This window comes from Lepidochelys olivacea (genome assembly GCF_965140295.1).
Source record: "Lepidochelys olivacea isolate rLepOli2 genome assembly, chromosome: 2".
NCBI lineage: Eukaryota > Metazoa > Chordata > Testudines > Cheloniidae > Lepidochelys > Lepidochelys olivacea.
In genome coordinates, this window is record NC_140412.1 from 82,821,025 (window position 1) to 82,837,374 (window position 16,350).

Consider the following 16,350-nt stretch of genomic DNA (forward strand, 5'->3'; position numbering starts at 1 on the left):
ATGTCTTTTAGACATTTGTTTTCATTAGCTTTTAAATAGAGCTGCCTGAGAAATCACCTCTCTCTCTATGAGCAGTCAGGACAGTAGAGATAAGATGCGTCCTTGCTTACACCCTTAGATTTGAACATCTAGCGACTGTCATTTTCAGTTGGAGGGCACGTGATTTAGAATTTTCTTCCACTTTTGGGGATTGTCTCTAAGGTTTTTCTGCATAAATTTCCCACAAAATTTATTTTCAGTGGTACATAATGCTGAAATTAAAAGAAAAAAAAGTAGTGGAATTGTCCTAAGCTCCATCAGCTTTGTAACCCCAAAACGAGATGCCAGTCACGGCAGATGTTCAACACATGATCATGCATACTCTGCTTACTCTCCTGCCTCTAGCAGTCAGTGTTCAGAAATATCCCTGGACAAGGCTGGGCAGTTGTATAAGCACAACTGGCATGTGATAAAAATGAACAAAACTGAGTCTGGATATTAAGAACTGATTCCAAAACAGCCTTCATGGCTCTGAAAAAGAGCTTGAAACACTGAACTGAATGTACATGAATGCATGACTACCTCCAGCAGAGGGAGGAGCAGGAGAAAGCTGCCTGATGCCACCCACTGCTCTAAAAATGAAAAGGCCTTCACTCAGCTGTATTGGCGCTGCTCTGTAGCTGTTACCAACTTTGGGTGGACTTCCTTAAGAAAAGCTCTTGCAGCCAGTAACATTCATAACACCATGATGCTGTTGACACTCCAGAGGTTAGACAATTATTAAAAGTGCGAGCAGCCACAAAAAAGTCGTCTGTACATTATAATCAAAGAGGCTGATAAAGGAGGTGCTGTTGTCATCATGAACAGGTCTGACTGCCAAAAGGAGGCTGCCGGACAACTCCAACACCAAATTCTACAGGCTACTTTCCTCAGATCCCACTGAGGAATACACTAAGAAACTGCACCATCTACCCAGGACACTCCCTATGCTAACACAGGAACAAATCAACATACCCTTAGTGCCCCGACTGGGGTTATTCTATCTACTACCCAAGATCCACAATCCCAGAAATCCTGGACGCCCCAGCATCTTGGGCATTGGCACTCTCACTGAAGGACTGTCCACGTATGTGGACTCTCTACTCTGACCCTACGCCACCAGCACTCTCAGCTATCTCTGTGACACCACTGATTTCCTGAGAAAACTACAATGCATTTGTGATCTTCCAGAAAACACCATCCTCGCCACCATGGATGTAGAGGCTCTCTATACAAACATCCCCCACACAGATGGAATACAAGCTATCAGGAACAGTATCCCCTGATGATGCCACAGCACAACTGGTTGCTGAGCTCTGTGACTTTATCCTCATGAACAATTATTTCAAATTTGATGACAATATATACCTCCAGACCAATGGCATCGCTATGGGTACCCGCATGGCCCCACAATATGCCAGCATTTTCATAGCTGACCTGGAACAGCACTTCCTCAGCTCTCGTCCACCCATGCCCCTTCTCTATCTATGCTACATTGATGACATCTTCATCATCTGGACACATGGGAAGGAAACTCTGGAAGCTACTGAAATCGTGGTGGAATTCTTCCACCCCACCATCAACCCCAGCCTGGACCAATCTACACGGGCAGTCCACTTCCTCGACACCATGGTGCAAATAAGTGACTGTCACATTAACACCACCCTATACCAAAAACCCACCGACCGCTATGCCTACCTTCATGCCTAGAGCTTCCATCCCGGACACACCACACAATTCATTGCCTACAGCCAAGCGCTGAGGTACAACCGCATTTGCTCCAACCCCTCAGAAAGAGACCAACACCTATAAGATCTTCACCAAGCACTCTCAAAACTACGATACCCACACAAAGAAATAAGGAAACAGATCAACAGAGCCAGACATGTATCCAGAAGCCTCCTGCTGCAAGACAAGCCCAAGAAAGAAACCAACAGAACTCCACTGGCCATCACATACAGTCCTCAGCTAAAACCTCTTGAACACATCATCAGTGATCTACAACCCATCCTGGACAAGGAGGCAGGCCAGTCCTTGCCCACAGACAACCTGAAGCATATTCTCACCAGCAACTACACACCGCACCATAGTAATTCTAACTCAGGAACCAATTCATGCAACAAACCTCGATGCCAACTCTGCCCACATATCTACACCAGCGACACCATCACAGGACCTAGCCAGATCAGCCACATCATCACCGGTTCATTCACGTGCACGTCCACCAATATAATATACGCCATCATGTACCAACAATGCCCCTCTGCTATGTACATCGGCCAAACTGGACAGTCCCTACCTAAAAGGATAAATGGACACAAATCAGATATTACGAATGGCAATATACAAAAACCAATATACAAGAACACTTCAACCTCCCTGACACACAATAGCAGATTTAAAGGTAGCCATCCTGCAGCAAAAAAACTTCAGGACCAGTCTTCAAAGAGAAACTGCTGAGCTTCAGTTCATTTGCCAATTTGACACCATCAGCTCAGGATTAAACAAAGACTGTCAATGGCTCGCCAACTACAAAAGCAGTTTCTCCTCCCTTGGTGTTCACACCTTAACTGCTAGAAGAGGGCCTCATCCTCCCTGATTGAACTAACCTTGTTATCCCTAGCCTGATTCTTGCTTGCATATTTATACCTGCCTCTGGAAATTTCCACTATATGCATCTGACGAAGTGGGTATTCACCCACAAAAGCTTATGCTCCAATACGTTTGTTAGTCTATAAGGTGCCACGGGACTCTCTGCCACTTTTACAGATCCAGACTAACATGGCTACCCCTCTGATGTCTATACAATGACTCTCAGAAGTAGATATTTTTGCAGAAAAACCCTGGAATAGACACAGGCTTAGTCTGACTGCATCAGCTTTAAGGTCATAGTGCAAAGCCCATGAAGTAGGTGGTGGACAAGGTTGCAATTTTTACAGCTTAACTTTGGGGCTAAGTCTATTTAGTTTAGATGGACACAACATTCTTTACCAGTACATATACACCTTGTAGTGAACATGACAAGCAAGTTTGAAAAAAACAATGAGTTCACCTCTACAGGATGAGCCATTTAATTTTAATTCTTTCATAAAAATGACGTGAGATTTCTTGAGTGAGACAGGACAGGTGAACTAACAGCTTTTATTGGACCAACTTTTATCCGTGAAAAGAGCAAAGCTTTGAGATGTCTTCACCGACTAAAAGGGCTAAATCCTCCCCCCTCCCCCATTGCTTCCCTCTGTGGTTGGTGCCTTGGAGCACATGCTTTAGAGCCACCAAAGCTGCCCAGAGAGGATGCATCATTTCTTCTCCAGGCTGAGAGAAGTAGGTATTTCACAGGAGGCCAAAGGGGACAGCTGTGTTTGCAGCCCTGTCCATGGGCTGAGAGGGCCAAAGCTCATCCTCACTTCCTTACAATGACTGCCTCGGTCAGTAACAAACTAGCGGTCTGAGCGGGGAGGAGGGGGGGTTGCAGGGTCACAGCTGGTGGGGGGGGGAGGAAGGGGACATTTCGGGGCAGGGTTTGCGAGCAGTGGGCTTGGGGCAGTATCGGGGGGCTTGGGGCTGATTCAGGGACCCCAGGGAGGGATTCTGAGCTGGCTGCTGGGGGGCGGAAAGGGGGGCGGCGCGTGTTCCTGTGGGGGCGGGGCCGGGGACCCCGGGGGCTGCCGGGCACCAGGGGGGCGGCTGTTTGGGGGCCGGCACAGAGGGGCTGTTTAGGGGAAGGGGCCTCCCCGCGGGTCTCCCCCGAACCCGCTGGCCGCGCGGCAGGGCTGCCCCGCCCGGGTCTCGGCGGCGTCGGGGCGGGCGAGACGCCCTGGGCAGCGACTCGGTGGCGGGAGCTGCGCGCGGGTCGCGCTGCCAGAGAGGAACGGGGGCGGTTACCTGGCGGCGGCTGGTTAGTCTCCAGCGGCTCGGCGCAAACGGCGGGAAAGAGAAAGGCGAACGGCGCAAAGCGCTGCTCTGCGCCCCCCACTGGGCGCCTCAGGGATTGCCCCGGGTCGGCCGGCGACTTCTCACGAGACGGACCGCCCCCCTCACACTCTCGCGAGAATCCCCTGCCCCGGGGGCGGGGGCTTTTTGGGAGCGGTAATTAGAGATACTCTGAGGCGCGCGGTCGGCAGGCAGCTGTAGGGCAAAAAGAACCTCCCTGCTCCCCCCTCCCCCCGCCCATGAGATTGGGCTCAACGTCAGCGTGGGGGCGTAACAGCCGAGGGGTGGGGGCTTGGCTCCGGCCTGGAGGATGCGGCTGAACGCGGCGCCGCTCATGTTCCCCACAACCTGCTTTTTAAAAAGTCGCGGGTCCCAGAGCGCCCCACGCCCGGTCCCGGTCCCAGAGCGCCCCACGCCGGCTGTGGATTCCCCCCGGGTTTGTGAGATCCCCGCGGGATTAACGGAAAACACCATATAACGAGAGAAGAATCACGAAGTTGGGGGACGCGGGAACCATCATGAAACCCCAGAACGACAGCGCGGAGTGCCGCACGTGTCAGTCCATCCTGGTGGAAAGCCAGGGTGCAGTTTGGGAGCCTCACCTTCCTTGAAAAATGTAATCCGCGAGAAAAGACCCTATATGAAAAGGGAACAAATTCACCCCTGGTATCCAACCTAAGAGGCTTTTGGATTTATTGGGTCCCAGCTTTAGAATTCCCTTTGGCTGCTGGAGCCTTAATCTGTTTCTCATCAAGTCATGCTGCAAAATCCATCTTTTCCCCAGAGTTTTGGGGAGGGAAGGGTGAGGGATCTGTATAATGAGGGTTGGAAGCTGTGGTTGGAGAGTTTTCTTTTCTTTTCCTTCCTGGTTTTGGGGAGGCTGCTGTATTTATGTTTAGTATAGCAGCGGTGCCTAGAGCCCAGGAAAGGTACATGCTAGTGTTTTATATAAGGGTATAAACATGTAGGGCCAGATTCTCCTTGTAAACTTCACTGAAGTCTGTTCTACACTTATTAACCTCTGTTGAGGAGCTAGCCCACAGAACATCTTCACCCAAACTACAGGGAAACACTCTTTGGGCCTAAACCTCTTCTCTTTAGGGAAGCAAAACTAAGGGACTTTAATTTGGAAGTTTACGTATGTATAAACTGAAGGATCAGATCCAACTTTCTTCTAACTATATTCTTCCTTTTCAGAACTCCATTGTACACACACAAAAACACCAAGAATTTTGTAGATATGGCGTAGTTATGAGCTTGGAAGACTTGCGCTTGCTTGGCTATAGGCCAGTCCTACAAACACATGCTATTTTACTCACATTAGTAAATGAGTTATATATGTTTTAATGTTTACCATATCAGGTCTGTCTTGCTATTTCACCTTCCCCTTGTTAGATTATTCAGTCACATACTTGAATGCTTAAGTCACTAGAACAGTGATTCTCAGACCTCAGTGGTTCTGGAACCAAATTAGCAATCAACATTACCCAAAAGAGCCATAGGAGTGTGAATTCTTTGTTTCTCTTACTATAGTACAGTATGATGGGAAATATATATATAGTACTATAGTAAGAGAAACAATATATAAAAAATACAACAAAATGACTGAACAAGTATTATTTTATCAACTACAATGAATTAATAACAGCCTGATTGGTTAATAATTAAATCACACTGTTTTATTGTCATGTGCAGCAAAGAGCTGCAGGAGATAAATTAAAGAGCCACTTGCAGCTCAGGAATCAGTCTGAGTATCACTGCACTAGAAAGTAAAAATGGAGAAACTTTCTAAATCACAATTAGATCTAAAACAAAGAAAAACTTTCTGAAATATGGTCAGATTAGAATCAAAGCTGACTTTTGAATACACTTTAAATTTAAAAAAAGAAAAGGAGTACTTGTGGCACCTTAGAGACTAACAAATTTATGTGAGCATAAGCTTTCATGAGCTACAGCTTACTTTGAATCTGATGAAGTGAGCTATAGCTCACAAAAGCTTATGCTCACATAAATTTGTTAGTCTCTAAGGTGCCACAAGTACTCCTTTTCTTTTTGCGAATACAGACTAACACAGCTGCTACTCTGAAACCTGTAAATTTAAAGTTCAACTATGTTGAAAATATTACAAGTCTCTGTTAAGTATATACCTATTACTAACAAGGGCTTTGAAAATCTTTTTAGCCCATTTTCTTTCTCACTCCTCAATATTGTTTGTTTAATCACTTTTTATTACTGTAGAGATTTTTGTGTCTTCCGTATCATCTCAAAACTTTCTAAAATATGCTACTACATTTTTCTTTTGAAGCCTTCAAGCTTTGAGAGTTCAGGACTAGGAAGACTTTGCTGGCAGCTTCCTCATACTGAAGAAGGAAAGCTGTCCTTGAATTTATGCTAAGCTCTGTTAAGTAACAGTAAAACTCACCCTAAGTTGCTAGGTCAGTAATGCTACCATAAACCAAACTCATGTTTTGGTCTATAAAGCTGCTCCAGGAGAGATTATACACTTCACCATGCTTGGACTCAGATTTCTTAGGAGTTAACTGCTTAGTACAATTAATTATGTCTTGGTTCTCCTAAGCATGAGAAAATAACTTCTTTCTCACAGATAGTCAGGTTTCAATGCATCTCAACATTTTTGGAAATAGGACACTCCTAGTATATTTGCACAAAACCCTACATCTTATAGTTCAGTTACATAGTGTGAGCTATAAAGTTCATCAGACTTAATTCTGAATTGTAATTTTACTTCCAAATATGTATTTATAGCTAATGAGTTAATGCTGCAATGAGGAATCTAGGTGGTCCAGTAGAAGATTTAAAAACATAAATAAAATAAATTGATCTGCTAAGTTTATGATGGGAAGTATGATATGGTGAGATGCAAAAAGCATTGCAATAAAATTAGTATCAGTAATTACAAACACTTATGCAATTGTTTTCCCTATAAACTACATGATCCCAATTCTTTCATTGGTTTTTAAGGCAATGTAACTCCACTGACTTGTTGGGGTTACTCCTAATTTAAACTGTAGTAAATGATACTAGAATAAGTATAATAGTTTTTGAAAATCATATTACAGTGAACTTTTCCTCCCGTACCTACTTTCTACTAAGGAGTCATTTATTTGATTTTCTGCAGAAAAATCTGACCCATGGTGACAAATTTGGCCACAACTTACTTAGTAGATACTTGACTAATTAAATGTACTAATGAACTACTGAAAAGCATTCTATTCCAAATTCATTTACACTAGATGTTTAAGTTTACTATTTGAACTGGAACACCATATCATTCATCTAACTGGAGTAAATATCCACATCTAGACAATAAAACTGTGGGAAAAAAGACTCTGGCATTGTTGCTGAACAGATTCAAAAGTTTCTGTGGACTCATGGCCAGATTTCAAAGGAACCCTTCACATGACACATTAACCTTGGTGTTAAAATACTTATCTAAAAACAACTCTGAAACAGGGGGTGGAATCTAGTTAAATTGATGCAAGGGTTGCTGTTAGTATGGAACTGTTAGTTATCAATTATAGGTTAATATTAATGTCCTTGTTACTGGGTGACCTGGATTATTTACCAGCAGTTTTATCAAGCTATTGATTGAATTACTATTATTGCAGCGCTCCCAGAAGCACAGATATAATGAAAAGCCTGTTATTGCACCAGTTGCTTACGTGCTGCATCAATGTATAGTAGGCATTCTTAGAACATTAGGTGATCCTATAGATCATATACATGGGTGCAATAGGGCTAGCCAGATAAGCAGGTAACTCAGAATTCCTTGCTTTTATTAGCTTAATTTAGATTAAAAACAACTTTGAGTTACATATCTTAAAAATTACCTAGAAAATCTGCATTTGAATTTTATTTTGTCTTATTATCAAAAGGATGAGGAAAATGTTTCCTTTTTACTCTAAAACACATGTGAATGCATTTTAGTGCTCATGAAAGCTACTGGCTCAACCACTCCATCAAGTGAAATCCCCTATTTCTCCCCACTGCATGGCCAGTGTGTTTATGACCTCCCTGAACTCTGGAGGATCCACCTCCCAGGTAAATGTGTAGTTCGTTCTCCAAGCCCATTAATTCTTTGGTCTTTCTGTTAAGACAATCAATAAGGATGTCAGTTAGCATCAGTTGTAATGGTGCTTTTGTAACTAGGTCTTTTGCCACAGGGCACTGGACTGAGATCACGATCACCAAACCACCAAGTGATGGAAACACTAGATGGCATTTGAATGACCAAACTAGAAACTGGCAATTCCCTGAGCCACCCAATCCCCTCCACTGGGGAGCAGATAGAGTTTGCTACAGCTCTGTGGTGCTGACAGCAGTTACTTCTGGTGGGAGGAGTGACTCCACTAACACTTGATTATAGTTCTGAGCAGAGGAACACTTCTTAAACTGGCTTCCCCAATCACTTTTAAAGTCAAGTCAGCATCAATTCTTCCCTTCTAGCAGAGCAGACAAACATGGAGAGAGAGAGAAGGCTGAAATGGGCTCCTTCTCCATATTGCTTGGAGTTATCATGCCGGTTTAAGGAACATGAGCTGTAGGACTATGATACTAGCTCTGATAGCTAGCTTCACAGTGCTACAGTTAGATAGTAGTCAGTATGTGCAGGACTGGGTGCTAATTGTAGAGCTTATTACAGAGATTTCAATGGGGCTACTTAAGGTAGTAATAACTACACTTGCTAGAAGGACCAGCTCCATAGTTACTTCCAAAACATAGGGCAAGTTGACACTACCGTGCTACATCGGCGCAGCTGCACCCATGCAGCTGTGCCGCTGTAGTGCATCTGGTGAAGACATGCTATGCCAGTGGGAGAGTGTTCTTTCGTTAGGATAATTACTGCACCTCTGCGAGAGGCAGAAGCTACATCAGAGGGGGAGCGTCTCCTGTTGACATAGCGCGGTATGGACATTGCTTTAGGTCAATGTAACTTACGTAACTCAGAGAGGTATTGTTTTCACACCTGTGAGCAATGTAAGGTACATCGACTTAAGTGGTAGGGTAGATCAGCCCGTTGAAAAAATTCTTTTTCCCTACCAGTTTGATTCTCTTCGTTTCTTACATAGTTATTATTTCTCTGTCTTACCACTGGACCTTAACTTGGAATATTTGGCAAGCATGCCTAGTCCAAAGACTCTAAGTAGAAGAGTGACAGATTTGGGAATAGTGTATGTTAATACCAGTGACAGACCAGAGAGAGGAACCAAAAGTGCAAAATTGTTATAGTGTAGCTATTTTAATGGCAGATTTGATTTACTCCAGCTCTGGAAAATTATCATGAAAATTTACTATCATCCTTTACTGTGATGAATGATGGGACTTTAACAGAAAAAACAAACACCCTTCCCCCCCCCCCCCCACCCTGTAAGGCTCCACCACCCACCCACCCCAAAAAACTCCCAAACCAAACAAACAAAAAAGTCAGTCTGGGTGAGTGGGAAAGTAATATTTGAAAGTCTGATTTATGTAGTTGGGATTTTAAAAATGTACTGTGTTCCAGTGTTCTAGATTTAGAAAACAAAGGGCTACTGGAGTAATTTATAGTCTACAATGTGTCCCCTGCCAGACTTTAGAGTATATTATAAAGTAGAGCAAACTCTGGACTTGCACGGCTTGACAATATCCCTTTCAATATAGAAGGGCTGCAGGCATATACAAGTAATACAGTGCTATGATAAGAACACAATAATAATTATAATACTTTAAACTTCTGTTGTGGTTGTCATCTAAGGACCTGAAAACGCTTGGGAGATATTAGTTAATTACACCTTGGAACAACCTTCCAAAGTATTACCATCTTTATTTAACAGGTAGGGAACTTAAGCACAAAGAGACAAAGGCTAGATCCTGATTGTAATGTAAGTTGAGCATGCTCAGTACTACACAAAAGGCGCTCAGCCCTTCACAAGCTTGGGCCCTGTCATGTCCAAAGTAGCACAAGCAAGCCACTGCCAGAGTTGGAGGCCCTGGAGTCTTAGCTCTTATTCCCTATATCTCTCATTTTGGTTTGTCTATAGAACCCATCACCATGGTGTGTGTCTACTAGAAAACAATGCCATGCAATTCCCATAAATTAGAATACTGGGTCAAACACATTTGATCTACCTGTCTGTATACACAAATGCACTTTCCCCAATACTGATACAGGAAACATTTTTGTGAATGAAACTTATCACCTGACACAATAGGTATAATATTTATATTTCCTTTTTTTGGAAAAAAATATTTATTCTTTAAAATATGTAGATTGTTAATATTTTACAATTTTCAATCACAGATTTTAGCCTCTAAAAATGAACCAGTTTTTCTGAACTGTATTCTTAGACTCCATGAGTGAAAAACCTTTCCTTTTGTTCTTTTCCCTTTTCCCACATTGAAAGAGAACATCTTATTTTATCTTATTTATTAACTTATTATCATTAAGTATTAATTATATTAAGTATTAATTTATTATCTTATTAACATCTTATTTATTGAAGAGAACATCTTATTTTATCAAGCAGACACAGTGCTGCCAATGAGAAGATCAGTTCAGCCTGTCATTCACAGCATTTTTGTGATGTTCAGCTGGCCTATTTACTGGCATTCTATCAGATCGTAATAAAGATAACTGTTCACTTTTACATCAAACTGGAGTGCCAATGTAGTAAGCACTCACTGGGATGAGACTTCCTGTTGTGAGGTTATCTTAAATTCTCCTATACTCTGTATAGAGCATCATTCCCACAAGCTGCTCTAAAACATAACCCACTAGGTACAGAATGTTTCTCTACATCTTACAGAAGACCTGTAATTATTTTCTCTAAAGATACACTCAAACAAGTTTCCTGGGGAGAGGGAAGTGGTTATAAGATTGTTTTCAAAAGTATAGTTACGTAGATGACAGGAAGATTCACATTTACTTCAGATTAAGAGTTATTTGTCCTAACAGACATGATAAAACCTGTCTTCATTCCTTTCTATTCAGCTCAAGTACTTTTGAGTGCCAGTAGTTAATCAGTTACCAAATTCCATAGCCTTTGTTTTCTATACTATTTTATTCTTCTTATTTGACACTGTACCTGTGAATATACTCAGATTCCAAACAGTCACAATTTTCAGGGCTGTATGGATCTGGGGTTCTGATTTGGGCTTTACTCATATTGCAACTGTGAATTACTTATTACACATCAAAACATATTTAAAGTAAGTTTCTTACATCTAAGAAACAGCAAGCTTCTGAACATTGACCATTAAGTCAGTTATGGTTATGCTAACTCAAGGTTTGTGAATTAACTCACTCCATAAAACTGAATATTTTTTTAAAAGTTGGTCTAAGATGAAATATAACAGTAGTAGCACTTTGTGCTTGCATAGCACTTTACTTTGCCACAACAGCCCCCTGAGTTAGATATGCTCACATTTACAAATAAGAAAACTAAGGCAGAGAAGTTAAGAGACTTTCCCAAGTTCACCCACCAAGTCAATGGCAGAGCGTAGACTAGAATTCAGGAGTACCCATCTCCCTCTTCTGTGCTTAGTCTAGTAGACTATGCTCCCCATTAAATATTATTATAGACAGAATAGCTGATGTTCAGCTACATACAGAAGTGTCAAAAGTTATACTTTCAAAAATGATGTCACCAACAACCACAGAAGCGGGAATAAATGGTATTTAGTAAATTGATACATTAAAAAAAACAGCAACTCTACATCTTTAAGTGTGGTAACATTGATTTTATAAGGTGGGTTACTTAAACAAGTTCAACGTTTAAAGAAAGATTTTTAAAACTCACCCTTTTAAGTGTGAAAAGTTCTGTTCTTGATCAGGGATGATGAATATTTCCTGCTGATTTTCCCTTAAGCTATAAACCGCAGGCATAAATGAAATGAGGAAGCTGCTGTGGACCACACTACAGAATGCTGAGAAGAGATCTGCTGCACCTAAGATACATACAATGTGCAATGGATAACCTAATATGCCTTTCATTTAACTGGCTGGGCAGGTTTCTACATTCTGTAGAACATGGAATCATACCAGAATTTGTTGGCATAACAGGCCTGTCAAACCGGTTCCTCAGCAGACCAGGAACCTGTCCAACCAGTCTGCATCAAAGGCCAGCCCAACATGCTGCAGCTCAACTCAGTTCAGCCAGGCTTTGTACATGGTGAATCATTCATGCCTCCATCAACTCCCAACATACTACCTTGATAGAATGATGTAGCCTCCAGCAAAACAATTTACCAAGGGGTGGAGGAATGATATATCCGTGTCACATACAGTAAGATCCTATTGTAAATTCTCCTTCATTACATATGTAGATGCACTAGTCTAAAAGCTTTGCCTTACACTGGCATCAACACAGAGAAACAGGGAAGAAAACCATTTATTTTAAAGCAAAAGTAACACAGTCTAATTGTAATTAAATGACAGTACATTTTTAGCACAAACAAACAAAATGCTAAGGTCAAATCCTGCCCTACTGTCCAAACCACGTTCATGAGTTGTACCCTCCTGTACTGGAACCAAGGCAGTCCTTTGCATTTGGCAGAGCCTGCGCAGGGGTCTGGTGAGCTGTCTGCTGGGTTTCTTCTGCCTCACTGCAGGGTTTTTTTTTGGAGGTGAGGCAAGTCAGAGGAGGTGCAAGGTACAGGCAGTGTGTCCACAACTATCCAGAACTACTTGCCAAACACAACCCTCCTCCCATATAGCGGGCACAGACTCCAACAGTGCTACTGTAGCTCATGGGCTGTTGCACTGCTGCTAGGCACGTCATGGCCTGGGACCAAGGAGCTTTGGGGAATTGCCCTGAGCATATTTATTCAAGCTGCATGCAGGAACCAGGATTTTCCTCAATAGAATCTTGTCCTTATAAGCCTGTATTTTCTTCCCTGTAAGAACATGGGTCATAATTTTCAAATCCGGTGTCATGATTTTCAGAGGTGCTGAGCACCTTCCACTTCCTTAGAAATCAATGAGAATTGTGGGTCTCAGCACCCTTGAAAATTCGACCACTTGTACCTAAAGTTAGGATTCTAAGCACATAGTTAGGCTCCTTTAACTTAGGAGCCTAACATTAGGCATCCTGGCTTGAAAAATTTCATCCTATTCTTTCTGACAAAAATGTTGTCCTAAACTAGAAACTGTGTGTTTGTTCATGATGTGATCTAACCCTGCTATTTTTTATACTGCAGTAGATCCCCATTTTTATCAATTTTAATTATAGCTAGTAGAGATCTAGTGATTAGTGCAGAGGAAATTACCCTTCCCTTGAACCAGCCTGGTGTAAGGTATCCCCCACTTTTTTTATCATAGACCAGGATAGCAAGGGGAAAGGAATGGACGTGTTAGCATGAGACCCAGGAAAGTATTTGTTTTCCTGTGAGATGGTGAAGCAGAATGTGAGACTACATTTTGTGAAGGATTTGGAAGTAGGAGCTAACTGTGAAGAAGGCAACCAGATTAGTACATTTCAGCTGAAGTGAGAACTGTGCACGGTTTATGCTTGCAGTCACACAACCTCAGGCTACGATTTTATACAGCTAAGCAGAGCTGGGCTTGGTCAGTACTCGGATAAGAGGTTTACAAGTAAATCTGCTGCAGGAAGTGGTTTTGGTGATTTAGTGATTCACTGAGTAGTAATGAATCAATGCCATACATGATAGGGGCATTGGGTGCTGCCATATTTCAGTCAAAACATAAAACAGAGAGCGTGACAGCATTAAAGATGAACTGTGAAATCAATTACCTGATTTTTCCTCTGAGCCCACTAATTTACAACAGGTCTCCAAAATATATTGTCAGGAATCAATGTTACAAGGTTACATTGTGCTTGTGGTTCTCTGTAATGTAGATTTTGATTTTTTTTTTCCTACTAAAGAAGGCAACACAATTGCTTCACCCTGAAAACACAGAAACCTAAGATATCCCTTCTCTTGTTTCAGATACTCACTTTTGATGAACTTTGTAATAAAGGAGGCTACTGTAAGGGGACATCACAGAGATACACTGCTTCAACTTGAACACATCGCTATGTTTCTTTGCAACTGAAAAAAAAAATTACCTTCATTTGTTTATCACCCTCCAGCTTCACTCCTTAAAAGCCACACTACTGATCATCTGTAAGCTCTTCCAGTTTATGTAACATACACAGAGAATCTTCTTACGGATAAAAGACTCAAAAAGTGACACAAATCTAAAGTAAAACAACCTAAATGGTGCAGGTGCAGACTTGCTCTTATAGTAAAAGTATGCACAAACATTCATGTCTGCAAGTATTCATTACAGAGAGTTTACAACATACTTCCCTATCAAAAGCTGCTCAGTACTTTCATGAACAAATTCAGATAACACACACAAATACCCCTATCAGAATTAGCTATCATATCTCTCTTCATGACAGGTTATGTGGCAGGGTAAGGGCAATGACAATTTTGATGCAAACTGCAGCATAGAGAATAACCTGATAAATGGGCCAAGCCCTAGGTGGGTGATGCAGTGAAGTGGATCTAACCCTCTGCCAGCCACGGGATTCCTCAAGGTTGGTCAGGGAATGAATATTGCCAGCCAGGGGATTCCTCAAGGTTGGTCAGGGAATGAATATACTTTGGTGCTCCTCTAAGTAGGAACTGGGTTGGGCCCTGGTTAGCATTTGCTACTGCTGATAATTTGCTGATGACAATTTCTCAAGTTTTTCCTGAGCAGGTATTGCAGGGCTGGGCAGTGGTAGTGTATCAAGCCAAGTCAGAAAAAGAGAACTATCATTTTCACTACTCTCAACACAGGAGTGAGTTTGAAACAAAAATGGGGGTATTTTTCCTCTCAGAGAAACAAACTTTGAAATGTTATTCCTTCACATTCCAATTCTGCCTCTTCCTCCACAGATGCAAAGGGCCCTCTTGTAGCAGAACCAGAGCAGTTCATTTATCAAATGGGGAAAATTAGGGTCTGGGGAGTTTATTCACTGTTGTGTGATATCAAGCCCTGCACAGAGGGCTTAGCACAGAGTTCCTGTGGGCTGTTGAGAAGGCAGATTTGGAATGGGGGAGAAGCAGGGCTGGAGGATTTACTGCAATGAAATTCTAAGGCCCTTTCCACCTTCAAAGGAGATCTTCTTGACGGTCTCCTATCCAAGTGGTGACCAGATCTGACCTTCCTTAGTTTATAAGAGCACCCCAATTCTTATTATGCAGTGCTATGACTGCAGATACTAGTGCTTCCTTCTGTAGATTTTTAAAACTTGTTGCTTATAAGATTTATCCTCTCCTTGTAATAATTCATCTTTACAGGAAAGCCAGGTATTTGTTATAAAAACGATCAAGGTTAATAACTGGCCATTATTTGTCTTCTCTATTCTTGACTAACAAATATTTTTGTGTTGCCTACAAGTTGGCTACATCACTGTTCACCCCTTTTTCCAGATCATTAATATATTAAGCAACACTGGTCCTAGTATGGAACCTTGAGGAATTCCACTGTTAGCCTTTTGCCATGTTGAAATTAGGTAATTTTTCTCTCCATTTTGTTTTCTGCTTTTTGTCTTCTGCTTTTCAATGACCTAAGGGCTAAATTTCAGTTTCAAAGGGCTAAATGAAAGTAACTGGTCAAGGATTAATAAATATATACACAGTAGTAAAAACAAGTTTCTGTATCTGTAAAGTTGCTAATCTGCTTTTAACCAACCTTGCAAGTCACAATCTAATATTTTTAAATTATAGTCATTACAAGTGGATTTATTAAACCCCAAGCTAATCACCGTTGTTTCAAAAATACGCCACTCTCCGAACAAAACAGTAACTCAGACAAGACTTGGAGAAACTGGCATTTCCCTAGCTCATGTGTTCCATTCCTGAACAATGCTCTTTGTATTTCTCATGGAAATTAAAAAAAACCAGGCTCTGCTTGCACAACATTAACTTCTGCTCTTTGCTTGGAAAGTGAAGTATATTTGAGTGTTGGTGGCCTTTATTTATTTCACAATAAATCTAGTCTACCTTGTGCCTCACATACAGTGAATTCAGTTTGGTCACCTCTTCATTGGGCACACTTACTAGTCCTATTTTACTACATGGACCATAACTTAAGCCTTGGCATAGTCACAGTGGGCTCAATTAATCTCTTAAGTAACACCATTACATTTAGTGGAGTTAAACCAGGAATGAATTTGGGCTATTTTCCCCTACCTCTCTCCCCACTCCTACTTATTCCGTCTTTTATTATCAACCATTTTTATTTAGCTACTGTAATAATAGTTGTGTCTTCACTGCAAAATCTGTATCTAGCTTTCAACTGTCTCAGGATAACTTTTAAAGAAAGATATTCTGACCAGAACTTCTGTCACTGAAATAGGTTGAATGGGGCAGCCAGTTCTTTTGATTTAACTATCTGCTACTATT

General features: G+C 41.7%; 1 protein-coding gene across 6 annotated transcripts in view; it reads right to left on the reverse strand.

The window, feature by feature from the left end:
- RBBP8 (RB binding protein 8, endonuclease) overlaps window positions 1-11,878 on the reverse strand; it is a gene marked incomplete at its 3' end in the record, with an annotated part of 73,633 nt that extends 61,755 nt beyond the window's left edge. For 5 of the 6 annotated variants that reach the window (XM_084619741.1, XM_084619737.1, XM_084619738.1 and 2 more), the window contains exon 1: window positions 3,904-4,024. Of the gene's footprint in view, window positions 1-3,903; window positions 4,025-11,750 lie in introns of those variants that run through there. The other variant, XM_084619740.1, reaches the window with a different exon arrangement.
- Between the last annotated feature and the right edge of the window lie 4,472 nt (window positions 11,879-16,350).